Source organism: Vombatus ursinus, unplaced genomic scaffold, assembly GCF_900497805.2.
Source record: "Vombatus ursinus unplaced genomic scaffold, bare-nosed wombat genome assembly UNPS02014811.1, whole genome shotgun sequence".
Taxonomy (NCBI): Eukaryota; Metazoa; Chordata; class Mammalia; order Diprotodontia; family Vombatidae; genus Vombatus; species Vombatus ursinus.
Genome location: NW_020954589.1, coordinates 339,757 through 366,881, shown reverse-complemented (window position 1 = coordinate 366,881; position 27,125 = coordinate 339,757). Strand labels below are relative to the sequence as shown.

Below are 27,125 nucleotides of genomic sequence, written 5' to 3'. Positions count from 1 at the left end.
TTGTCAGGCAGCCCCTATGGTTTTTTACAATACTTGTTTTGAGAATCTATGATTTTATCAGTGGGTGCCTCATTTATCCATGTGAATTAAGATCCATTCACTCCATGCCTCAGAATATGCTTTTTTTCCTGAGTTGCTATGACTGGGGGTGGGGGTGGGGGTGGAGAGGAGATTATTTGTTGGCTAAATTAATTTCGCAGCTCTTTAGAATGTCTGCTTTGGGCCTGTTTATGAAGACTTTCCAGCTTAGTAGGACCTAGATAAGCAAGTGCTCCACTAATAAAGCTTTGGGAGAATCGAGGCTCACCTCCCCAACGTAAACACTGCCCTGGCTCAGGCCCTCATCAACATCTCACGTTGACACAGCCTCCTAATTGTTTTCCCCATTTCAAGCCTTTCTCTTTCCCAATTCATCAATCAATCAAAAAGTATTTATTAAGCATCTACTATATGCTAGGCACACACATCCTTCATGCAGCTGCCAAAGTGATATTCCTAAAGTCCCTGTGACTCGTATTTAATAACCTGCCATGGTAGAGGCCTCTCACCTATAGAGATTTACACTAATGTGTCCCAGAAAACCAGCAAAACCAGCTGATGGCAACGCCCTCAGGTGGCTTGTAGCCTTCTAAAAACTTTCATACTAGCTCTTGGAACAATGAGGAAAACAACGTTTCACTCTGATGCATGGGAGATATTGATAACTTGAGCTTTGTTGGAGGGTTCAAAAGGGACCATCAGTTACTATGTGACATTGGAGACCCTGATCATGTAATGGACTTGTGTTTTTTTGGACCAGGAAAGAATTGTAGCTGCTTCATCATTAGGAAGTGTAGTAATTTTTCTTTTCCATCAAGTCAATCAGGTTTAATCAAACAGAAATGTCATCATTTTGGTGAAAAGGGAATAATTACAGAAAATCAAAGCCCACCAACACATTGGTCCAGGTGGTCTTTCCAATAGGTGTAGACCATATTATCTGGGTACTACAGGCAGATGTCCAGAAATTGTTTTCTGAAAAGATGGGAGAAATCTATCATCCACAGGGATGATAGAGAATATAGACCACAGTACACTTCATGTAGTGGTCTTCCTTCCAGTTGTTGAGATTTTTCACTGTATTTAATTGGACAGTTAAAAATATGGGATATCTGACAACATGGAAATGAATCCTCTCAGATACTGTCATCAACTGGTGACACTGTGTTGATAGACATCCCAACTAGCAACCTTGTAGCTCCATTCAGGATGGAATGTTGACTATTTGAGATGTCACAGACAAGGAAACATGCCAAAATCTCTACTTCAGGCTCATGGAACTAAACTGTGGGAAATTCACTTGCACTCTCCAACCCAGATCCTCTATTTACTTGTTCTGATGATGGATCCCTTGGGCAGTGGGGTGCCTCCACAGACCTTCCTGAAAAATTATCACTTTTTCACCAAGGTGGAAATAGTAGCATATTATTATCTCATCTTGCAAGTAACTTGTTTAGTATCAACCAATCCCTTATCTTGTAAGTTCTTGGCTCAGCACTGAGCTTATAAATGACTTCATTCCTCCCAGATAGGATACTGCATGTGACGGGCTTGTCCATTTTAGGATCTTGCCTTTTTTTTTTTTTTTTTGGTGGAACTGGTACAGAAGAAATTTATGGCACTTTTAGATAACTTTTTTTTTTAAAGATAACTTTCTCATGAAAGTATAATCAATGTCAAGTTTGATTTGCCTCTATTCTTAACAGCATTGACCTTTCGAATCAAATTGACTTGTGAGCAAACTTGTTGTTGAGAACTTTCACTTTCACTATGGAACCTTCAGCAAATAAATGAACAAACCTTTCTTATTAATCTAGCATTAATGATTCTGATGCATGGCTCTAAAACAAATACTTGCATATACTTATTACTTAGTTATAAGATTTGATGTCTGACTTGACCCTTCTAAAGAGTATCAAAGACAACCTTTGGCTATTATTTTGTGCTTTCAATTTTTTTTATTATTTTTCCTCTACTCATTAAATCTAAATTTTATTTTTTTGTCTGAACTTAATGAAGACCAAATATAATTATCATTTCCTTATACAAAACAGAACCAAAAAGGAGAATTGTACACAAGACAAAATCTCTATTATATATATATATTTTGCTTTTCCTTTTAAGTATTACTATGTGCTTTTAAAAATTTAAACTTCCAATATTTAGCTGGAATAATTTAAATTCCATTACATTTTGCTAATGCTTAAGAAGCAATTATGAAAATGGGTAAGTTAGCTGATTCCCTAAGAATTGGAATGTGAAGGTTTTTCAACATTGAAAAAGTAATAATGATATTAACAGAGGGTAAAAAAGATTACTCCGCCTCCAGTAGTATTGTCTTTTATCTTATGGACTCAAAGGACCTTCTTGTCCCCTCTCCCCATTGTGAGTTTGAAATGAACATTCAACACACATTTATTAAAAGCTTACTAAAGGAAAGGATAGGTCCTGGAACTAAGAAAATGCCACCAGTAACACAGAGATACTTCTCTATAATGTTGGGGCATGGCCTGTCATTTTCTAGTTCCTTCAGAAGCCACTAGCCAATGGATCTCTTGATTTCTTTTCATTCATCTTTAATTATTCATTTCCATCTATCCAAATTCTGTTCTCCCATATTTAATGTGTATGTTTGCTTTCTGATTAGAAAAAAATGTTAAATGGAGCAAAAGGGAGGGAGAGCGAGGGGAGGAAAAGAGAGAAGAATTTATCAAGTGTCTGCTACAGTGCCAGGCACTGTACTAAATGCTTTACAAATATTATCTTCAGAGTTTTAGGACGTGAAATGGCAACACTTTGAAAGGCGAGAAAAAATGTTCTAATTCCTTTAATGATGCTTTTGAACTGAACTTGCCAATCACCAATAAATATTAAGGGCCTATTAAGTGCCAGACCCTACTGTACTGGGCATTGGTGATAAAAATACAAGAATGAACAAAAACCTCTGCTCCCAAGAAATTTACATTCTAACAGGAAAGGCAATGTTTATCATGAACCAAAATTTCTTTTGGGTTGAAAATTTAAAATTTTCTGTGTTATAAAAACATTTAAAAATACGACCCTTCAAAATTTGATTGTGAAAGCCTTGATATGACTTTGTGTCAGTACATAAAAAGCATTTAAGACATTAGGTAAGCTAAATGATTCTACAATTGAATAACTAGTACATATGAAGGTAATTTGGTAGGGGGATGATCACAGTTGTGTTGTTTCTACCATCAGAATGTTAATGGTGACTTAATATGCAGCATTATAGGACTTGTTTGTGATATTCCTATCAAATTTATTAGGTCAAAACAGAAATCTCATTAAACTAATGAAATTTAAGTGATATCAATGTTGATATAACAAAATTTTGTATTTATTTACCTTGCAATTTTATGAAAAGAAATGTTTTGATTTGGCTTTCCTAGTCAAATAAATAGTCCTAGTTTTGTGTTTTATATATGTGTGTGTGTGTGTGTGTGTGTGTGTGTGTATGTAGTGCTTAGCACAATGCCTGGCACATAATAAGCTCTATATAAATATTAGTACTCTGTTGTACTCTCTCTCCTCTCTCTCTCTGTCTCTCTCTCTCTGTCTCTCTCTCTCCACACACATATACACACATATTTGTATACATACATAATACATATATACACATATCTTTCCCCTGATAGAATTCAAGTCCCTTGACAGGAGGGGCTGGGTTTTTTTTTTGTCTTTATATCCTCAGTGGCTAACACATAGTAGGTACTTTATAAATGGTTGTTGATTGATGAGGCATGAGGACTTCAATGGAGAAGTGCTTTGCAGCAAATGTGGTCCAAAACACCTAGGAAGGTGAATGATGTTTTCAAGAGAGGGAGAAAAGTAAAAGGCTATTATCTTCCCCTGGGGCTTAAACTGGATGGTGGGGAACTGAGTTCCAAAAGGAAACCCTGGTGGCAGTGAGATACTAATTGAGGAGAGAAGCAGAACAAACCCTGAGACACCTGCTGGCACAAAATATAAGTGGTGTTCACATCTGGAAAGAGCTGGGGGGTGGGGTTGGAGTGGGGAGCTATGGAGGGGGTGATGCTTGTAGTGACTCTCTTCTCCAAAGGCCCTTATGTTGTCTGAAATCCTAGGTGGTTTCTGCTTCTTAACAGAAATCTTCCCCCTTCATAGTCCGTAGCCAAGGTATTTACAACAGCCACTCCAGAGAGCATATCATCTCATTACAGATGCAATCAATACAATCAAGCTCGGCAGCCAGCCATGCAGCCCCAAGAAGCGTTGGTGTCCAAGGGCCAGATTCACATGGCAGGGAATGAAATATCACCAGGGCCATAAAGACTAATGAACTTCTCCCATTCAGCCCTTGACCCTGGGAGGGGGTGGTGGTGGTTTGGTTGTTTGTTTGTTTTTTTGTTTTTTTGTTTTTTTGTTTTTTTTTTTTTTAATAGAAATGACAAAAGGTCTAAATGAGAATCGGCTGACAATTACAGAGAATGGATTAAATTAGCCTGGCGAGCTCTGGGAGGCCAGAAAGGCAAGGAAATGCATTTAAAACAGAGATGGAGAAAGAAACCAACCAAAACAAGAACAAACAAACTGGGAATGAGCAGAATTATTGGCATAAGCTTGGAATTCCTTTGGCTACTCAGACCCAGGGTCATAACTAGGCAGGTTGGGTGGGGGTAGGGGGGAGAGGAGTGGAAGAGGCTAGAAAGGGTATAGAATCATCTCTGGCTCAGCTTAATACCCTCACCTCGTAGCAGCATACGTTTAAAGCTAGAGAAGGAAGGGATTTCAGCAGCCATTAGACCGTGCCCTTATTTTACAGTTGAGGAAACTGAGGCTCAGCGAGATTACATGACTTGCTCAAGGTCACACAGCTGGTCATTAGCAGAGCTAGGTTTGAACCCAGATCCTCTGACTCCAAATTAAACATTTATCCCTCTGCACCAAGCTATGAAACAGGAATCCAGAGAGAGGAGTGGGGTCACTGTAGGCTAGTCATCAGGAAGAATGTTTAGGTTCATGGAGCAATGAGACTTGAGTTGGGCTGTGAAAGATGGGTCCAGTTTGGAGAGGTAATATGTCACTGCATTCAGATGCTCTCTAGTGTTCCCTCAGAACTAAAGCATTGTGTTTTGCTTTTCTTTTTATATTTCATTGTATGTAGTAGGGCAGCCAGGTGGCACAGTGTACAGAGTGTTGGGCCTGGAGTTAGGAAGATTCATCTTCCTGAGTTCAAATCTGGCCTCAGACATTTACTAACTGTGCGACCCTGGGCGAGTCACTCAACCCCGTTTGCCTCAGTTTTCTTATCTGTCAGATGAGCTGAAGAAGGAAATGGCAAACCACTCCAGTATCTTTGCCAAGAAAACCCTAAGTGGGGTCATGAAGAATTGGACATGCCTGAAACAACTCAATGACAGCAACAGCAAGGAGGGCTACATCAAGGTAGCTATCTGACTAGGTCTGTTCATTGTTATTTTTCGAATAGGAGTCATTTGATCATATCTTACTTCTGTAAAACACCCACAGACATACACATGCAGACACACATTCACACACACACACACACACACACACACACACACACACACACACACACGGAGCTGGGGCAGGGAAGGGGCTCTCTCAGAGTTAGTACTGATTCCTGTCCATCGGCCTGGAAGGAAGATAGAGTTTCTGCCCTTCAAAAAAGACCAGATTCTTTGCCCACCTTTCCAGCCTCCCCTCACATGGCGGATGCTAATATAGAGAACTGTTTCCTCTGTGTGTAACCTAGGGTGTTAAGCGCAGTGGGAGTCTGGGAGTTTTTCTAGCAGCTGGTAAGAAGCTGAGTTTCCTCCACTGGACTCTTGGGTCCCCCCTCAGCAGCATCTGCCCCCCGAGACAGGTCCCTGTGCTAAGAACTGTCTAGATGATATACAGAACAGAGAAGCTTCATCTAAAGCCAACAGCACACAGGAAGTTTTATTAACTACACCGGCCGTGCCTACTTTTGATTAAAATTTCAGCCTAAAACAGACAGTTCCACTAACTGGAGATTTTCATTAAAATGATGTGCTGTATCTGGACGCTGCTGAGCCCAAGGTCGGCTGTCTCTCTCTGGTACAGTTTTTATTGCATTGTAACATACTTGATCATAATATTTGGGTTTACTTAAAGTTATAGTTACTTTAAGATGCTACATATTATACAACAGGAAACAATTCATTCAACAAGTTTATTGGGTGTCTAATGTGTGCAGAGCATAGTGCTAAGTGGTGGGAAAGACACAATGTTTAAATAGGGCAGTGTTGGGGCAGCTAGGTGGCGCAGTGGATAGAGCACTGGCCCTGAAGTCAGGAGGACCTGAGTTCAAATGTGGCCTCAGACCAAACACTTGACACTTACTAGCTGTGTGACCCTGGGCAAGTCACTTAACCCCAATTGCCTAAAAGTAAAAATAAATAAATAAATAAGGCAGTGTCCCTGCTCTCAGGGAATTTGTATTTGTGAGGTGGAGGGGAAATAGATCTGTGGATTAATTGGTACCAGGAACTCCTGGAGAGCAAACTCAACACCTAGGCAGATAAGCACCTGTCTGGTTACTTATAGTGTTAGAGAGTTGCCTGGGACATGGATTAGTTAAGTAACTTGCCTAGGGTCTCAAGCTGACATGAGTCAGAGGGAATACCTGAGCCTCAAGGCTCTTCCTGACTCTGAGGCCAACTTTCTAGCCACTACATCATGCTGGCTTTTAAAATAATTTATATAATATATTATATAATTTGATACATATCAAATATACATATGTAATTTGAGTTAATATTATATATATACATATATATACATATATAATTTGAGTAACAAATATACATTTGAGAGATACAAAATTAAGTGCTATGTGAGGCCTGAGGCAAGCCCTGGCTGATGAGGGGGAAAACAAAGAAGCTTCCTTGACAAGACAGCTTTTGAATTTAGCTCTGAAACCTGGGTAGATGATACCAGAGAACTGATAACATAGCTCATTAGATCTCCAGCCAGAAAGGTGATGGACTTAAGGTGCAGAATGAGATTTCTATTTCTGGATGTGGCCAACATGAGAATTTGTTTTTGCTAGACTATGCATATTTATTTGGAGAGTTTTGTTTTTTAATGGTTCACTGAGGAGTGGAGGGAAAAGGAAGGGACAGATAATAATTTAACATAAAAATAAATGATTTAAATGCATAAATTTTTAAAAAATCTCAAGTAGGAATAAAACTGATAGAGTGAGGATAGAGATGCCATTCTAGACATGCAGAGCAGAATCAACAAAGGTACAGAGCTGGGAGAGCACAAGGGAATAACAGGGAACAGAAAACCATTCATTTTGTCTGCAATGGGGAATATCTGGAGAGAGAATTTGAGATAAGCCTAGAAAGATACCTTAGAGTCCGAATGTAGAGGACCTTAAATGTCTTACAAAGGAGTCTGTATATGACTAAAGATGTTTCACTTCTACGCAACAAGAGAAAGTATTTGGCCCTGTTGCTGGAGCTAATTTGGACACATTACTGGCCTGAGAGTCAGGAGAACCAGGATCTGACTCAGACACTGTCACAGACTCCCTGTGTGACCTTCAGTAAGTCATTTAGTTTCTTCCTCTATAAACGAAAGGGTGGCACTAGATCATTGGTTCTCAAACTTTTTGGTCACGGGATCCTTTTTCACTCCCCCCCCCCAAAGAGTTTGTGTTTATGTGGGTTATATCTATCAATATTTACTGTATTAGAAATTAAAATATCATAGTATTATTATGAAAATAGTTATGATCTTACAACCCCCCTGAAAGGGTCTTGGAGCTCCCTGAGGAGTCCTTGGACCACACTTTGTGACTGCTGGCCTAAATGATCTAGTACCGATGTTAGGGAGTCTAGGCATGATTTGTGACTGACTGTGTGATAAATAGCCCTCCTCCCCAAATGTGTGTGAATTATATTCCTACTTCTATCTTCTCTGGACACAAGACATCTAATGGAGTTATTTATAAATGTGGAACATTTTATTACGAAGTTGACTATGTATGGTCTGTTCTGGATCTAAATCCTGTCATTGAATAAACAGAGCAACAGCTTTCTCGGTGCCAGAAGTGGCTGGAGATCAAAGAATATGAAGTTGTTCCCAGTGGGGAGAGGTATGACAAAGGAAAGAACTTGCTTAGAAAAGAGGTCAAAACCAAGTTTGCTAGGTGGGGCAGTGGCTAGCATGCCATCCCTCATCTTCCCGAGTTCAAATCTGACCTCAGATATTTACCAGCTGTGTGACCCTGTTTGCCTCAGTTTCCTCATCTGTAAAATTATCTAGAGAAGGAAATGGCAAATACTCCAGTATCTTTGTCAAGAAAACCCCAAATGACATCACAAAGAGTCAGTCATGACTGAACAACAAAAACTTGACCCCAAAGAAGAGAAGAGGTGGAAGACCACAGGTGTGCAACATTGCATATACCCTTGGTGGATGTGTGAGTTAGTTGAACTCTATTTTTTCCTCTTTTTTTATTCCTTGTCATAAAAAAATGACTCATTGGGTTGGGCAGAGGAAAGGAATATTTTCAAAATAATGGTGACCTAAAAACAAAATATATCAATACTTTTTTTAAGGATTAAGAATCAATGAGTTTCAGAGTCAGTAGACCCGAGAGGTCATTTATTAAAAAATATAACTCCCTTAAGCCCAGCATGCCTAACGTGTGGTCATCCTATCTCTTATTAAAAATCTTCTTCAATAGAAGAATAGATGTTTCCTACTGCAACCTATTCCCTCTGGGATGCTGCTATTTGTTATGAAGCTTTTTCCTTATCTTAAGGTGAAATGTCCCCTTATAACTTCTGTAGATTGTTCCTAGCTCTACCCCTTGGATTCAATTAGAATAAATCTGCTCCGTTCTCCTAATGTCTCTTCAAATATTTGAAAACAGCTTTCATGTTTCTCTCCATCTTCACTTTTCCAAATTGAATAGCCTTAATTACTTCAATTAATTCTCAGATGGCATGGCCTCTGACCTTTTATTTACTTTCCTCTTTGACCTTGGAAAAGTCACTTAATCCCTCTGAACCTCAGTTTCCCCATTTTCAAAATGAGGGGTTTTGATAAGATCTCTTCTGAGGTCCCCTTCCTCTCTAAATCTGTGATTGTACAATCCTTAAACCCGTCACTGTTCCTGTACCTTCCTGGATATAGTCTAACTTGTCTTCCTCCCCTCCCTCCTCCAAATACCATGCCCAGAACTGAACAAAGGTTCATAGATTTAGAGCTGGAAGGAAGTTTATCTGTCATCTAGTCCTTCATTTTGCAGACAAAATAATCAGAAGCCAAAGAGATATGAAATTACCTGTTCAGAGTTCCACAGCCAGTAAGAATATGAAGTGATACTTGAACATACTTGAACCCAGGTCTCCCCAAGTTCAGGTTCAATACTCTATCCATTACAACACAGTTATCTGGGATTCCATTTGACCTGCATTGACTGATGACCTCCTCTATTCCTCACACTTCTCTTCTGTCAATAAAACCTAAGAGTTCAATTGCTTTGGAGGAGGGGGGAGTGTCAAATTGCTTTGTCATTTAAGGAGACTTTTCAGAGTGAGGCAGCTTACAGAAATTGACTTAGGTAGAGAAGGCCTGAGGAATAAAATTCATTCAAGGATTTTGGGGTATGGAATCCAGAAGAGCGAGTGCAGTCTGACAGACACATCAGATGGTAATACAGAAGCCTTTCAATCTGGACCTTGTTGTTATACCTGAAGCCCAGCCAATCAGAACCTGCCTCCCACCAGTCTGGGTCTAGAAGAGATTGCCACCTGTCCTAGGCAGTGGTAAGCAGTGCCCACTAGGACTCTATAATTAAGCTGTATACCTTTAATTTGACATTCTACATATAGTTTGTGCCTGGAAATTTTTTTTCTTTCGTGCATTATTCTTACATGTAGACCTACTGGGCCTGGCATGGGGGCCAGTATGGGGCATTTTCCAGCTCCCAGTAAGGGTACCCAGCTCAGCTCATGCAGAAGAGGTTCAGTCCTGGGTATGGAGCCTCAAGGGTCTGCTTCTTTCATTGTATTGTCTGGCTTTTTAAGTCCCTACCATAGAACCCAGGAGAAATCATTTGAGGCTTAGGATTGGTTCCTGTCTAAGGTCTTCCCAAAAGGGCTTTGAGAGACACTCAATGTACACAGTAAAACAAGTATGGGGCAGCTATTAATTGCCTTCACAAAAAAGAAATACTTAAAATACAAAAGACTCATTATATGCATGTAATAATAAAGATTTTAAATATGAAGGGTAATCCATAACTACTTTTACACTCTCCCTGGAGGTTGAGACTTAAAACGTTAAAACATGGAACCCTTAGAGACTGTTAAATAGGCATTCCATCTTCACTATGGCTCTGCAGCATCTGAATAACTCCCATAAGGTCTATGTCTTCTGGCAAGTTAGGCAGAGGCTTGGGCTCCTGTTGTTAGACATCTCCTAGAAATATTATGGAATCTAAAGGGAGAATCTTCCACAGTACATCCAGAGTAACTGAGGAATTCAGGAGCTCTTGACTTCTTGAACTCTTGAAGCTGCTTCCAAGGGTGGAACAGTCCCCTCAGGATCACTAGTCAATCACCTGTGCTCAGGAGAAGAAATATAAACAGATGAGGCAGCCAGGGCATGAGGCCCAGGCTTAGGCTCATCTAGGCAGCACATGTATGAACAGCTGCCAGGGCTGCTAGAGAAGGAGGAGAATAGCCTCTCTCCCAAACTATGTGGAGCATGATGTCAGAAACAGAGAGAGAGAGAAATAATTGGGGGGGGAGAGAAGGGGGGAGAGAGAGAGAGAGAGAGATCCATACCCCACATTCCAGAGAGAGGAAAAAGAGCAGAAGTTGTTTTTCCTTTGCTTACCTTAGGGACAGCTCCTTATGGCCAAAATGGCCAGTCCTCTTTTGAGGTATCTCCCTCTCTTCTTGCCATCACAGGGACCAAGGTATGGCTATAACATCCCAAAGCATCAGAGCCTTCGGGTCTGAGTGCATGCATGTCTCCAGAAGGGACCAGGGGTCTCAGCACATGCTCCATGGCATGGGCCCCCAGGTCTATCAACAGGCATGCTCCATAGAACGTACTCCAATCCAACCTCCACTACACTTATATTTTAAATGTCCAACCAAGACAGTTATGACTTAGATGGTTTATTATGGAGAAAGAGAAGGGATCAGAAGTGTGAGTCAGAGCTATAACTCCAAAGAAAATTCTTCCTAGAATGTAGTGACAGCATTACATTGTGGATCGAGTACTGGCCTTGGAGTCAGGGAGACCTAGGTTCAAGTGTGACTTCAGATGAATTCTAACTCTGTGACCTTGGACACATTGCCCCAGGCAAATCTCTGAGACTGTAAATTGCAGAGCAGGTGTTTATCTCCATTGGTAGATGGAGCTTTTCATTGGGCATTCCCTAAAAAAATGAAGTCATAGAAAATAAAAAGTAGAGGCAGAAACAATAAGGTGCAAACATGGAGAGCCTTCTATTTGGAGGGTTCCCTGGGCAATTTCATTACAAGGCTATGAAAAATTTCCTAACAGAGAAACTTCCAAGGGAGGAAATTGGAACTTTTAGATGGAGAAATTGAATTGGAATTGAGTTTGAGATTTACTCATTGGCCTCCAGGGATTACTGGTTTAAGAGCTCAAAGGGATCTTAGGAATCATCAAGTCTAAAAAACCAAATGAGCAAATTGAGGGCCAGGGAAATTCAGTGATTTGCTCATGATCATACCAAGCACCACTAGGATTTGAACACAGATCCTCTGACTCCTTCTCCATTGCTTTTTTTCTGATATATAGTTACCTCCTCACTAACCCCCCACCTCCATCTCCACACCTCTGTCAGTTCCTATGCTATCAGGGAAACAGAGGAACAGGGGGACCCCAGTGTTTAGAGGTTTCTCTTCCTTACCCATTCCTTCTCAGTGTTGCAAACAGCCTCTTCCCTAGCCACATGGTACCTGAACTCTACTTCTTGATGCTAATTTAAAAAAAAAAAGGAGAGCAAGCTGAGGGCATGGAGAGGGGCCAGGTGGTAGGTGTAAAGGAGGAATTTTTAATGAACTACAAGTTCACTGTGAGTCAGCAGTGGGATGTGGTAGCCAAAAAAAAAGATAATGAGGTTTTGGGCTGCATTCAGAGATGTATAGATAGCTTCAGAAATAGGGAGGTGATGGTCTCCTTGCTGGTCAGACCACACCTGGAGTATTGTATTCCATTCTGGGGACCACTGTTTAAGAACATTGATAATGTGGAGAGCATCTAGAGTGGGGCAGCCAGGATGGTAAGAGCCCTTGGGTCCATGACACATGCACATCAGTTGAAGGAAATGGAAATGTTTAGCTTGGAGAAGATCCAGCAGGGGTCATGCTTATTCTCTTCAGGTATTTAAAAAGTGGATATGTGGAAGAAGGATTTAATTGATTTGTTCCATTTGGCCTCAGAGGACAAAAGCAGAAACAATGGGTGGAAATTTTGAGGTGACCAATTTAGGATTGATATTAGGAAAAAATTTCCTAAGAGTCAGAGCTGTCCAAAAGTACAATTTGTTAGGAAGTGCTGGTTTCCCCCGCCTGGTAGGTCTTCATGAAAGATTGAAATGGCCACTTATCAGGTGTGTGGTAGAGGGTAATTATCTCGCATACAAGCTGCACTAGGTGGGTGCTACAAGGTCCCTTCGAACTTTGGAATGCCATGATTCTGTGAAGACAAAGGATCAAGGAGTTGGGAGCAATCAATGTTCTGACCTCCAGCCGACACCTTAAGGGAAAGGGAGGCCAAAGCCCTTGGGTGGCCAGTGACTGAAAGTGGGAGGTTGGTGAGAAGGGAATTTGGGTGGAGGTGGGGCAATTAGCTAGGTAAATTGTTGGAAGGAAAGGTGAAATTTGTCTTTTGCTTTCTATCCTTACCCCCTCTGCTCCTACACATACACCAGGGACTTCCTCATTCAGGACCTTCCTTCCCCAACTCGGTTCCTTTACTCTGACCTGCCCAGGACCATCCACTTTACACACACCCTCTCCCTTTCTCACACAGAGTCAGGGCCTATGCAGCATTAGTGAGGGGCTGTAGAACACTGAGGAGAAATGAATCAGGGTTGGAACCTGCTTTTCACCACACTTCATTTCTCCCTAGCCCACCAAAACTTACCTCTCCCTCATATTCCATTCCCTTAGGGCTCTTGGTGCCCACCAAAGTAACAGAGACCCAGTCTGAAAAATTCACCTATGTTCATGGGCTGAAAGGGTGAATCATTAGCTAACAGAGAATTCTCACCCCAATAGTGTTGTCTTGGGAGTTTTTTGTTTGTTTGTTTTTTGTTTTTGTTTTTTTGGTGAGGCAATCAGGGTTAAGTGACTTGCCCAGGGTCACACAGCTAGTTTAGTGTCAAGTATCTGAGGCCATATTTGAACTCAGGTCCTCCTGACTCCAGGGCTGGTGCTCTATCCACTGCACCACCTAGCTGCCCCCCAATAGTGTTCTCTTATCCTTCTCAGCTAACAAGAGTGTTTTCCCAAGAAGTCTTCAGGAAACAGTATAGCAATCACTGTAAACTTTTTGTTGACTTGTTGAGGAGTCATGCTTTTTGGCAAGGTGTGGATTAGATGATTAGATGGATTAGATGTGGATTAGATGACCTCTAGAGAGGAGAAGATCCATTTGGGGACATGATATCTTCAGGTATTGAAGGTTTCTTCATACTCTTGCATTCTGACTCTCAGGGCTGACCATGATGGTGGATATTTCAGGTCTGGTAGAAGGAGAAGGCAAGGAAAGACATTGAGATAAGTGGGGCCCTCCACTATCAACGAAATCACAGTCTAAGTTGGTTTTCCCAGCTTCTCGATGGTTAGGTAGTCGCTCACCTGAAGTCTTGAGGTTGGGGGGGCTAGAGGACAATGCTAGGAAAGTATATGACATGGGGACTGAGGGGGAAAGTCTTAGTGGCAGAAAACTTTCTTAGGATGAAACAAGTTAGCAGCCCTGCTCCCTCCTCCAGCCTATGAATTATTGAAATGTCAGTTTCATCTTTCCCAATTCCCTGTGGCCCACTGTTATTTCAGAAGCCTGGGAGGTAGAGACCAGAGGTCATAGTGGGAACCTTCAACCCTATGATCCTCCGTATCAGGGTCTATGATTGACTGGTCATTCATTCATTTAGCCAACAACCATTAACTAAGCACTTACTATGGACAGGGAACCATACTAGGCCCTGGGGATATAAAGATAAAAACAACATTATTTCTACCCTTGAGGTACCCTTGCAACCTACCAGGAGAAATACAATACATACAGAAATGTTCAGGAAGTATATAATAGATATGTAAGGATTATAATATAACATATATAATGTAATTATAATAAAACATAACATGGTCAAATCATAAGAAAAATACTACAGGAGGAGCCTAGGAGCTCTCAGGAAGGAAAGTCCATTCAGCTCGACATACCTTCATTGAATCCCTGCTATGAACAAGGCACTGAGCCATGTTCTACAGATCTAAAGACAAAAATGAAGAGTTCCTGCCCTCGAGGGACTTACATTTTCCGTCTGGAGCTTGGAGCTTGAAGAAAGGATAAGTTTTCAATGGATAGAGATGGGGAATTAGATGCCAAGAGGGCATTTGAAGACTCAGTAATGTATGTGGCAAAGGCACAGCAGTAGATGGGAAATAAAAGAGCTGAGAGGAGTCCAGTTTGGTGGAAGAGAGCCACAGAAGAGGACAAGGAGAGCTAAGGCTGGACATGGAGAGGCCCTACATTGTGGAAGGCCTTCGATCTTGGGCTAAGGAGTTTGGCTTTTATTCATTGGAGAGTTGTTGAATTTTTTTGTTTGTTTGTTTTGTTTTGTTTTTTAAATAGTGAAAGGGCTGGAGATTGATCTATTGAGACTCCTGATTTGGGAAGCTACCTGGTCCTTATTGCCATAGGATTGGCTTTGCTGATGGGCTCTTACCTTGGCTGGGTAGGACTGAGGAGTCATATAGCACTAGATATGGAAACAAGAGGACCTGGGTTCAAATTCTACCTTAAATAAGACCTTGAGCAAGATATTTAACCTCCCTGTGTCTCAGTTTCCTCATCTACAAAATAAAGGGGTTGACCTCATTGGCCTCTAAGATAACTTCCAGCTCTAAATCTATGATCCTATAAATAGAAGGAGTGGAGTTACTTTCTACTTAGTCACTGACGCATAGAGAGGAGAATCTTGGGCTATAGGTTTTAAATTGTGAGATAAAAGAATGAATCAATTATTCCAAAATGGTCCATCCAAGAAAGTCTAAAAGCAGCTCTGGGAGAGAAAAAAGGGATGAGAAGGGAAAAGAGGGAAGGGGGGGGGAGAGAGGGGAGTGGGTAAAAGAGAAAAAGAAAAGGAAGAGAGGAGGAAGGAAGAGAAGAAGAGAGATGGGAGAGGGTAAGAGAGGGAAGAGGAGAAAGAGGAAGGGAGGGGGAGAAAGAGAAAGAAAGAGGGAGAAAGAGAAAGAATAAGAAAGGGAGATGATAGGAGAGGGAGAGCAGAGAAAGGGAGGGGGAGAGAAAGAAGGAGAAAAAAAAGAGAGATAGAGGAGAGAGAGGGAGAGAGAGAGGCACCATAGCCTGAAGGGAGCTGGCAAGAAATATGTTTCCCCAGCACTTTTCAGAGCCGTAAATGTCATCGCTCATTGTAGGGAAATTGCTCTCAGGGGAAATACTGATGAACAAATCTACTCTCTTCAGGTGATGACATTTGATAAACACATTGGACACTTCTTTCTCAGTTCCTCATCTGGATGGCTGAATAGATTGCACGAGGCGAGAGGCAGTGTGGTACTCACGGAAAGAGCATTGAACTAGCTCATAAGACTTAATTATCTCTGTGACCTTGTGTACAGCTCTCCCAGGCTCTATTTCCTCATCAGACAAATGGGGATAATAACACATGCTCTTCCAAAGACTATGCAGGCCTCCTGACTCACTGTGCAGGCCCTGTAGATGTGTCTGTGCATATGGGTGCTTGGGGGTGGGGCAGGGATGTGCTGGAGCCAGCTTGAACTGGTTCCTGAAAGCAGGTTGTTAAATTTTCAGTGTGAGCATTTACGCCTCAGAAATCAGCAAAAGCTACAGATCTGGGCTTGATTTGTTGTTTTATTGATTCCTAGACTTAAGAAAGTGATAGAGAAAATGTTAATAATGTGGATTCAACTGAAAAGTTACAGTGGAAATTTTTTTTTTGAGAGAGAGACATTTGGAGATCTAGGTGTTGAAGTGGATAGAATTCTGGGCCTGGAGTCAGGGAGATCTGAGTTCAAATCCAATCTCAGACACATACTAGCTATATAACCCTGGGCAGGTCATTTAACCTTTGTTTGCCTTAATCTACCAGAGAAGGAAAAGGCAAACCACTTTACCTCAGTTTCCTCAACTGTAAATTGAGGATAATAATAACACCTACCTCCAGGGGTTGTTGTAAGGATCAAATGATATAATAACTGTAAAGTGCTTAGCACAGTGCCTGGCACTGGAGAAGCCATGTGGTAATAGATGACATTTGTATAGTACTTACTATGTGCCAGGCACTGTGCTAAGTACTTTGCAATTATTTTCTCATTTGATCCTTACAACAATCCTGGGAGACAGAGAACTCCCTGCTTCCACAGTGCTGCCATCCCTATACCTGTATCCACTCGACCTTCCCCTGTAGGCTCAGTCCAGGCTTGGCCTCAGGGACTGGACTTTGGTGAACCTCAGTTTCCTTACCTGTACAATGAGGACAATAATACCTTCCCCGCTTCCCCATTTTACAGATGAGGAAACTGAAGCAAATAGTGACTTACCCACAGTTACACAGCAAGTAAATGCCTTAAGACCAGAACTACTTCTTCCTAAATATAAATGCTAGTTATTATCACTATTATTTACCAGGACACCTCTGAAGTGGAAGGTGTTTGAAGCATTGCTAGGTTGGCAGAACCTTAAGTAATCCATGCCTGCCATGGTCATTTGAGTTCTGCTAAACCTTTCCTTAGGTTTCTTCCTTCTCGAGTTAGAAGAGAGACCTTAGAGATTTAGTCCCCTCTCTTGATTTTACAGAAGAGGAAATTAAGGCCTAGAGAGATTGTTTCTATATGGAATCCTTGGTCTAGAGCTGGAAGGAACCTCAAATCTAGCCTTCATTTTACAGATGAGGAAACTGAGACCCAGGTCACCAAGGCAGTATGTGTCAGAGAACAATCTGCTGCCTCCTCATTCCTTAGCTGTTTCCAGCTTGGCTACCAAGCTGAGTGGTGGTTTTAGATTTCCTGACATTGGATCACCCTTGACTAGCCAGTTAGGATTGATTTTCTGATTATACACTCTTGCTACCTGGGTGCTAAAGCCTCAGACTGTGACTGATTTATACCTGGAGAACTGTGGCTGCTGCCCACGTCAGTGTCAATGTCTGACTCATTCCATACCACAGATAATCTTCCTGTGAAGGCTCCCTGGGGAAGGTGCTAATGATTGAACATGACCTCTTATGTCTCCCTGTACCTGGGTTGTTGGTGTGTTTTATTCTTGAAGTACTAAAGAGTTCAAAGGGAAAACAGAAATCCATCAGCCTAGAGGAAGGAGAAAGAAAGAAAGAATAAAAGAAAGAAGGAAAGAGAAGGAAGGAAAGAAAGGAAGGAAGGAAGGAAGGAAGGAAGGAAGGAAGGAAGGAAGGAAGGAAGACAGGAAGGAAGGAAGGAAGACAGGAAGGAAGACAGGAAGGAAAGAGGGAAAGAAGGAGGGAAGGAAGGAAGAAAAAGAAAGGAAGAAAGAAAGAAGAGAGAAAAGAAAACCCATCCTTTCCATAACACATGACAGCCCATGTGTTAGAAGATCTTAGTATACTTTGAAGAATTTTTTTGCTTCTTTTTTATTCATAGCCCCTACACAGAAAAATCTAGGGAAATCACTTTCTGCCAGTATACTACCAACAACTTCACCCATAAACATTGTACTTTGCTATTTGTTCTTGTTTCAGTTGTGTCCAAGTGTTCATGGATTTTCTTGGCAAAGACACTGGAGTGGTTTGCCATTTTCTTTTCCACTCATTTTACAGATGAGGAAACTGAGGCAAACAGGGTTAAGTGATTTGCTCAGGGTCACACAGCTAGTGTCTGAGGTCAGAGTTGAACTCATGAAGATAAGTCTTCCTGATTCTAAGCCCAGTGCTCTACCCACTGTGCCACCTAGCTGCCTGTGTACTTTGCTATACACACAGAGAATAGCTCCCTGTGTGTTTTTGTAAAAGTATGATGGAAGCTTAAAGACAAATGAATCTATACATGCATCTCTATTACATGCAAACACATTTATTTATTTAAATATTTGATTAGTTATTTGATTGTCTATTTATTAATTTATTTGTTCATTTATGTGTTTATTTATTTGTTTGGTCAATAATCTATTTATTAGGTAGCTAGGTGACTTGGTGGTTAGAGCATTGGATTTTAAGTCAGGAAGACCTGAGTTCAAATCCTGACTTAGACACATACTAGCTCTGTGATCCTGAGCAAGTCACTTAACTTTTCAGTCTTGGGTTTCCTCATCTATAAAATGGGGATAATAATAATAATAATAACACCTCACTCACAGAATTGTTGTGAAGTTCCAACTAGATAGTATGTGTTCTTTGTAAATCTTACAGAGCTATATAAATATGAGCTATGATTTTAATTACCTGGTAAGGATCTACCAATGCAGATTTGCATTGCTTTGCAATGTATATTCTTAGAGTGTTTCATGGAGCAGTAAGAGGTTAAGTGACTTACTTGAGTCACACAGTCAGTATGGAACAGAGCAGAATCTTAAACCCTGGTCTCCCTGACTCTGAGGGTAGTTCTCCAACCATTGCGTTATGCTGTTTCTTGGGCAGCTAGGTGTTGCAGTGGACAAGAGTGCTGGCCCTGGAGTCAGGAGGACCTGAGTTCAAATCCAGCCTCAGACGCTTACTAGCTGTGTGGCCCTGGGCAAGTCACTCAACCCTGTTTACTTCAGTTTCTTCATCTGTCAAATGAGCTGGAGAAGGAAACGGCAAACCACTCCAGTGTCTTTGCCAAGAAAACCACAAATGGGGTCATGAAGAGTCTGACATGACTGAACAATAACAACTTCTATTGAAAGAACAAGAAAAGCAAATAGAGAATTCTTGAGAAAATGAGCAGTGCCCCCAATGAGTAGCCTTCTGCCGAAGAGGTTATATAAGCCCCAGCCGCTTGTAGTAGGAATAATGAGTAAATGAAGGAATGAATGAAAAATACATTTATTAAATATTTCCTTTCTGCAAAGCACAGTGTTAAGAGCTGAGGACACAAGCAGAAAAACAAGACAGCTCCTGCTCTTGAAGATGGCACATATGGGCACAATTAATACTTGTTGATTGATTTAATATGCAAAGCAGCTTCCTATAGCTCCGAGCAGATGGTTTTCGGCTGTTTGCCTTCTGCCCTGTGATGGCTGAGTGACTTCAGTAGTACAGGATGTCCCAAAAGACCTAGTGCAGTTTTGCTCAAAACTGCTCTAAGACCCTGTAACCCTGTAATGTTTTTCTGTTACTCCTACAAGTTCCACTGCTAGTAAGTCCCCTTATGGAGTGGCTCATGCTCCAGCTGCCTTGAGTATGTGTCTTATAGAATCACAGATCTAGAGCTGGGAGGGACTCCCCTCCTTTTACGAACAAGAAACTAAAGCCCAGAAGAGGAAAATGGCTGAGTATGATTACACAAGTAATTCATAGCTGAGCCAGGATTTGAACTCAAGTCCTCTGATTTGCATTCTACCACTCTTTTTATTGTACCACGCTTCTACAACCTGGACAGATCCCAGGGGCTTCCAGCATGGGGCTTCAAATAGATCTTTCTCACCCTCAGATGACAAGTTAGATTTTGGCCTGAAAGTTTTCAATCTCCCAGAGGAAAAGCCTTAAGGATTCCCCTTGTCCAGCAGGACAGACAGATCTTGAAATGAGTGTGCCCTGCTCTTTGTACTACCAGCTTAGAGGTGCCCTCCTGCTGAGACTATTTCTTTTGAGATAGCCTGTCATCCTCTGGCCACACAGTAACTTGTCTAGCTATACTCAAGCTTCAGGAAAGTTTCCATCACACATTCTCAGTACATATAAGGTGATCACAAATCTTTTTTTAATTTAGTATTTTATTTTCCCCCAATTACATGTAAAAACAATTTTCAACATCAGTTTTTAAAATTGAGTTCCAAATTCTCTCCCTCCCTCCCTACCCCCCTCATGGAGAAGGCAAGCAATTTGATACAGGTTACACATGTGTAATCATGCAAAACATGTTTCCATATTAGTCATGTTGTAAAAGAAAACATAGACCAAAATAAAAACCCAAGAAAAATAAAGAAAGTAAAAAAAGGCATGCTTAGATTTGTATTCAGACTCCATCAGTTCTTTCTCTGGAGGTAGATAGTATGCTTCATCCTTCATCCATTCAGTCTTTTGGGATTGTCTTGGATCATTGTATAGGTGAGAATTGCTAAGTCATTCACAGTTCTTCATGGCACAGTGTTGCTGTTACTGTGTACAATGTTCTCCTGATTCTACTCATTTCTCTTTGCATCAGTTCATGTAAGTCTTTCCAGGTTTTTCTGAAATCCGCCTGCTCATCATTTCTTATAGCACAATAGTATTCCATCATGATCATACACCAGAAATTGTTAATGCCCAACTGATGGGCATTACCTCAATTTCCAATTCCTTGCCACCAGAAAAGAGATACTATAAATATTTGAGCATAGTTCCAAATTACCCTACATAAAGGTTGAATCAGTTCACAACTCCACCAACAATGCATTAGTTTTTGGTTTTGCTTTGTTTTTTGTTTGTTTGTTTTTCTAGGCAATGGGGTTAAGTGACTTGCCCAGGGTCACATAGCTAGTAAGTGTCAAGTGTCCAAGACCATATTTGAACTCAAGTCCTCCAGACTCCAGGTCCAGTGCTCTATCCACTGCATCACCTAGCTGCCCCTCAATAATGCATTAATGTCTCAATTTGCCCACATCCCCTCCAACATTTGTCACCTTTCATTTCTGCCCTATTAGCCAATCTGATAGGTATAAAGTAGTAATTCAGAATAGTTTTAATTTGCACCTCTCCAATCAATAGTGATTTAGAACACCTTTTCATATGGCCATAGATATCTTTGGTTACTTCAACTAAAAACTATTTGTATTTTTTATCATTTGTCAATTGGGAAATGACTCTTATTTTTATAAATCTGACTAATTTCTCTACATATTTGAGAGATGAAGCTTTTATCAGAGAAACTTGCTTCAAATTTTTTTTCACAGTTATGATTGCTAACTGTATTTCCCTCCATCCTATTTTCCCCATTTACTCTATTCTCTCTCTCCTTTCACCCTGTCTATCCTCAAAAGTGTTTTGCTTCTGACTGCTGCCTCCTCCAATCCACCCTGCCTTCTATGAGCACCTCCTTTTCTCTTATCCCCCTCCCTTCCTACTTTCCTGTAGGGTAAGATAGAGTGCATGTTATTCCCTCTTTGAGTCAATTCCAATGAGAGTAAAGTTCAAGCATTACCCACTGCCTTCCCCATCTTCCCCTCCACTGTAAAAACTCTTTCTTGCCTCTTTTGTGTGAGATAATTTACCTCATTCTACCTCTCCTTTTCCCTTTTCCCAATGCATTTTCCTTTTCCACCCCTTAATTTTGTTTTTTAAGATATCATCCCATCATATTCAACTCACACTTGTTCCCTCTGTCTATAGATACTCCTTCTAACTGCCCTAATAATGAGAAAGTTCTTATGAGTTACAAATATCATCTTCCCATGCAGGAATGTAAAGAGCTTGACCTTATTAAGTCTCTCATGATTTCCCATTCCTGTTTACCTTTTTATGCTTCTCTTGAGCCTTGTGTTTGGAGGTCATATTTTCTATTCAGCTCTGGTCTTTTCATCAGGAATATTTGAAAGTCCTCTATTGCATTGAATATCCTTTTTTTCCCACTGAATGGTTATACTCAGTTTTGCTAGGTAGATGATTCTTGGTTGTAATCCTAGCGCCTTTGTCCTCTGGAATATCATATTCCAAACCCTCCAATCAAGGGGTCAAGCTGCTAAATCTTGTGTTGTCCTGACTGTGGCTACATGATACTTGAATTGTTTCTTTTTGGCTCCTTGCAATATTCTGTCCTTGATTTGGGAGCTCTGGAATTTGGCTTTAATACTCCTGGGAGCTTTCATTTGGGATCTCTTTCAGGATATGATCAGTGGATTCTTTCAATTTCTATTTTACCCTCTGCTTCTAGAATATCAGGGCAGTTTTCCTTGATAATTTTTTTTTGCCAGGCAATTGGGGTTAAGTGACTTGCCCAGGGTCACACAGCTAGTAAGTGTCAAGTGTCTGAGGCTAAACTTGAACTCAGGTCCTCCTGACTCCAGAGCCAGTGCTCTATCCATTGTGCCACTTAGTTGCTCCTGATAATTTCTTGAAAGATGATGTCTAAGCTCTTTTTTATCATGGCTTTTAGGAAGTCCAATAATTTTTAAATTATCTCTCCTGGATTTATTTTCCAGGTCATTTGTTTTTCTAATGAGAAATTTCACATTGTCTTCTATTTTTTTCATTCTTTTGGTTTTGTTCATTGTGGAACTGGCATTAGGTGGGAAAGGGGTCAAGTCTTGGATATAGAGCTAGGAGTCTTCCCTTCCCCCAAAATAACAAAGCAATTAAAAGTTAGTTCAAACCCCATTATATCACCCAGATTAACAATAGTGAAGGGAGCAGAGAGATATACTACTAGTCCTCTTTCTGAGGAGAGCAGAGGGGTGACCTCTACCCCCAACCTCCTGCTTCCCCTTCTAGCAGAAATGAAGGTCTCCCTTGGAGAAAAGCAGGGGTGAGAGAAGAGGCTATAAATCTCCATTCTTCTTTCTATATAACAGAAATAGGGAAGATTTGGAAGAAGGGGAGGTTTAGGGAAAAATATAACAAAGTGTTTTGGACACATTGAGTCTGAGATGTCTCTAAGACATCAAAGAGAAATTGAGATACCAAAAAAAAAAGTCACAATTGATCAAGTGGTGCCTGAATAGAGTGCAGCAGCTTGTTGCACTGAAGCAACTTCCCCATGCGGAGAGGTTGAGGAGCCTGTTCCAAGAGACCCATGATAACTGGGATTATGCCTTGGAGCATGGTCAGACATTCTGTAACTGGTTCCAGACTGCTCATCCCACAAGTATTGTGCTCTCTGGCTCACTTTCTCAGAGCCAAGCTGCTATATTTACTCCCTCAGGGGGCACCCAAGAGGTTTGAGAATGTCTCTTCTCACATCTCCAAAGGCCTCATGATGGAAAATGCTATCCATAAAAAAGAAAGAACTATGGAGTTTGAATGCAGATCGAAGCATACTATTTGCTATTTTTTTCTTCTGTTGTGTTTTGTTTCCTCTTTCTGCTGGTTCCTCCTATTGGTTCTAATTCTCACCAATGTGAAAATATATTTAATAGGAATGTATATGTATAGCTTATATCAGATTGTGCCCCGTTTTAGGGAGGGTAACGAGGAGGGAGGAGGAGAAAAACTTTAAACTCAAAAGCATATGGAAGTGATTGTTGATAAATCAAAATAAATTAATTTAAAAAAATTTAAAATAAAAAGAATGTCTCTTCTCTCTTGTCCTCAGCCCAAGCCTCCACCAGCCATATTTCCTCCATTGTAAGGCACCAGTGACTAGCTGCCCTAGTTTCATTTAACCCCTTAATATCAATTAGCTTTTACAAAGGGATATTTACTTCAAAGATATACTTCCCTCAATACCTCAGCCCACTCTCCCCTTCACACTTTAGTCTCCAATTAGAGTAGGCTCACTCTTATAACAATTTCTACATAACATTGATTTCATCAAGTTCAGCCAGTCCGGTCAAACATTTATTAAATATCTACTATGTGCCAGACACTGTAAGAATCATTGGGACACAAAGAAAAGCAAAAGACAGGAACTCATAATTCAGTGGGGGAGAAAACATGCAAAGAACTACGTGGAGATGAGGGACACACAGGATAAATAGAAAATCATAAACAGAGAGAAGGCACTAGAATTGGCCAAATGGAAAAAGAGGCACAAAAACTCAATGAAGAAAATAATTCCTTAAAAATTAGAACTGAGCAAGTGGAGGCTAATGACTCTATAACACATCAAGAAACAGTTGTCATATCTTTCTGTTTCTCCCTCAACCATATTTCTCACATATGACCTCTTCTCCACTCACCCAGCCACAATTTTAGTTCGAGCCCTTATCACCTCTAATCTAGATTATTGCATGAGCCTTCTAATTGGGCTCCCTGCCTCATCTCTCCCCACTCCCTCTGTTCTTCACATTGTTGCCAGAGGGATTTTCCTTAAGTGCAGATCTGAACTTGTCACTCCCCTGCTCAGCAAACTCTAGTAGCTTCTTATTGCCTCCAGAATCAAACATAAACTCCTTTGTTTGGTGTTTTAAAGCCTTTTACAACCTGGCCCTAATTTATCTTTCCAGTCACATAGGACATTGGTCTGCTTCCTTAAACACAACTCTCCATCTCTGCCTCTTTGCCCTTCTATGGCTCTTCCGCATATCTGGAATCCACTCCCTCCTTACCTCCACCTTGCAGAATCCCTTCTTCCACGAACATCAGCTTCTATATGAAGCCTTTTCTAATCTTTCCAACTTTGGGAATCTTCCCTCCCAAGCTAACTTATATTTAATCACTTTGTATTTATTTGTATTTTATTGTTGTTGTTCAGTTGTTTTTCGGTCATGTCTGACTCTTCCTGACCCCACTTCAGGTTTCCTTGGCAGAGATACCGGAATAGTTTGCCTTTTCCTTCTCCAGTTCATTTTACAGAGAAGGAACTAAGCAAACAGGGTTAAGTGACTTGCCCAGGGTCACAGAGCTAGTAAGTGTCTGAAGCCAGATTTGAACTCAGGTATTCCTGATTCTAGGCTGGGCACTCTATCCACTAAATGGCCTAACCACCTTATTTGTATTTATTCTCTTTCAATTTATTCTGTATTTATTTGTCCTTCATTTTCAAAGACCAATGACATCATGGGGTGATGTCTTGACTTGCACTTAATTGAGATTTAAGTCAGGCAGAGTAGCACAAAGTCGTAAGCCTCATTCTCTCTTCCTGAGTCATCAAAGTCCAGCGTAAGGACAAAAGTTAAGACGACTGGTTGGTGATGGCCCAGGATGCAGTGGATGACCTTAGGGTCTTTGATGTCTGACCAAGCTCTGAGCACTCCACTGTGCCTGCTTCAGCAGCCTTTACGGTGATTGCAAAAATTGTTCTCATCTATGGATTCCACTGCTTGGGGCAGACAAACCCCTACCTCACTGATGTGTTTGAGGCCTATTGGTTACTCTCACCCTGGTTTGCCACGTCTGCCTAGATGGCTTACTGCGATGTGTCCACTGCCCATTCTACACCTTCTTGGAGTCACAGGTGAGAGTCGAATGCCAGGTGGACACTGAAAAGGGCTCAGCAGCCCTCACTCCAGAGGTGCAAGTCCTCCCCAAACACTCCATACATTCCGTATATTTATTTATACATGCCCTCATCTCTTCCATTATAGTGGAAACTCCTTGTGGGTAGGGATTGGTTTTTTGTTGTTGCATTTGTATACCCAGCCTCTAGCACAGTGCTTAGCACAGAGTAGGCACTTAGTTAATACTTAGTTGAGTGATGGATTGACTGACCGTAGAGGACTGAGCTAAGACTAAGTCCCCATCTCTCCACTCACACAGTCATCACTCTAGTTCAAGCTCTTATCACCATTTACTTAAACCAGCCTCTTAATTGGTCTCCTTGCCTTAAATCTCTCCCCACTCCATTCCTCTTTCCATTCAGCTGCAAAATTACTTCCCTAAAGCAGAAGTCTGACCACATCACTCCTTCATTCAATAAACTCTAGTGGCTTTTCATTACTTCTAGAATCAAATATAGTCTCCTCTGTCTGGCATTTAAAGCCCTTCACAATTCAGCCCCATTCTACGTGTCCAGTCTTATGACACATAACTTCCCTTCATATACTATGGGTTCCAGCCACACTGACCTTATTGCTCTTTCTCAAATATAACAGCCCCCTGTCTCCACTCCCCTCTCATATCTGCCTCTTAGAATCCCTTGTTGTTGTTGTGTTGTTTCAGTTGTGTCTGACTCTCTATGACTTCATTTGGAATTTCTCGGCAAAGATGCCATTTCTTTCTTGAACTCAGGATACTGAGGCAAACAGGGTAAAGTGACTTGCCCAGGGTCATGCAGCTATTAAGTGTCTGAGGCCACATTTGAACTCAGATCCTCCTGACTCCAGGGCCAGTGCACTATCCGCTGTGACACTTAGCTGTCCACTCTTAGAATCTCTAGCTTCCTTCAAAGCTCAACTCAAGCATTACCTTGTATATGAAACCTTCCTTGATCCCCATCCCACTCCCTAGCCCCAGCTGCTAAATAACCCTCTTGATGAAATTATCTTGTATCTATATTACCTCTCTCCTCACTAGGCTTTAAGCTCCTTGAGGGTAAGGATGATTAACTTTTGCATCCCTAGTGCTTGATATTGTTGGTGCTTTTTAAAAATGCTTATTGAATGATTGAATAAAAAGAAAAGGTTCCTAACAATTAGGGATGTTCAAAAGTGAACAGAACTGCCTTAGGAGGTAGTTTTGTTGTTCAGTTGTGTCCAACTCTTTGTGACCTCATTTAGGGTTTTCTGGGCAAAGATACTAGAGTGGTTTGCCATTTCCTCCTCCAGTTCATTTGACAGATGAAGAAACTGAGGCGAACAGGGTGAAGTGACTTGCCCAGGGTCACACAGCCAGATTTGAACTTAGGAAGATGAGTCTTTCTGACTCTAGGCCTGGCACTGTATCCACTGTGCTACCTACCTGCCCTAGTAACTTCCTAGAATTCTCCACGAAGAAGCTAGATGCCTACTCGTCATGAATATTGTGGAGGGAATTATTGTTCAAGTAGGGATGGGGCTAGCTAGCTTTTGAAGTGCCCTCTAACTTTGAAATTCTATGC

The 27,125-nt window shown here is 41.1% G+C and overlaps 1 pseudogene; it reads left to right on the top strand.

Annotated features, from left to right (window-relative positions):
• The first annotated feature begins 1,048 nt into the window (after window positions 1–1,048).
• LOC114053525 overlaps window positions 1,049–27,125 on the top strand; it is a 65,631-nt pseudogene continuing 39,554 nt past the window's right edge.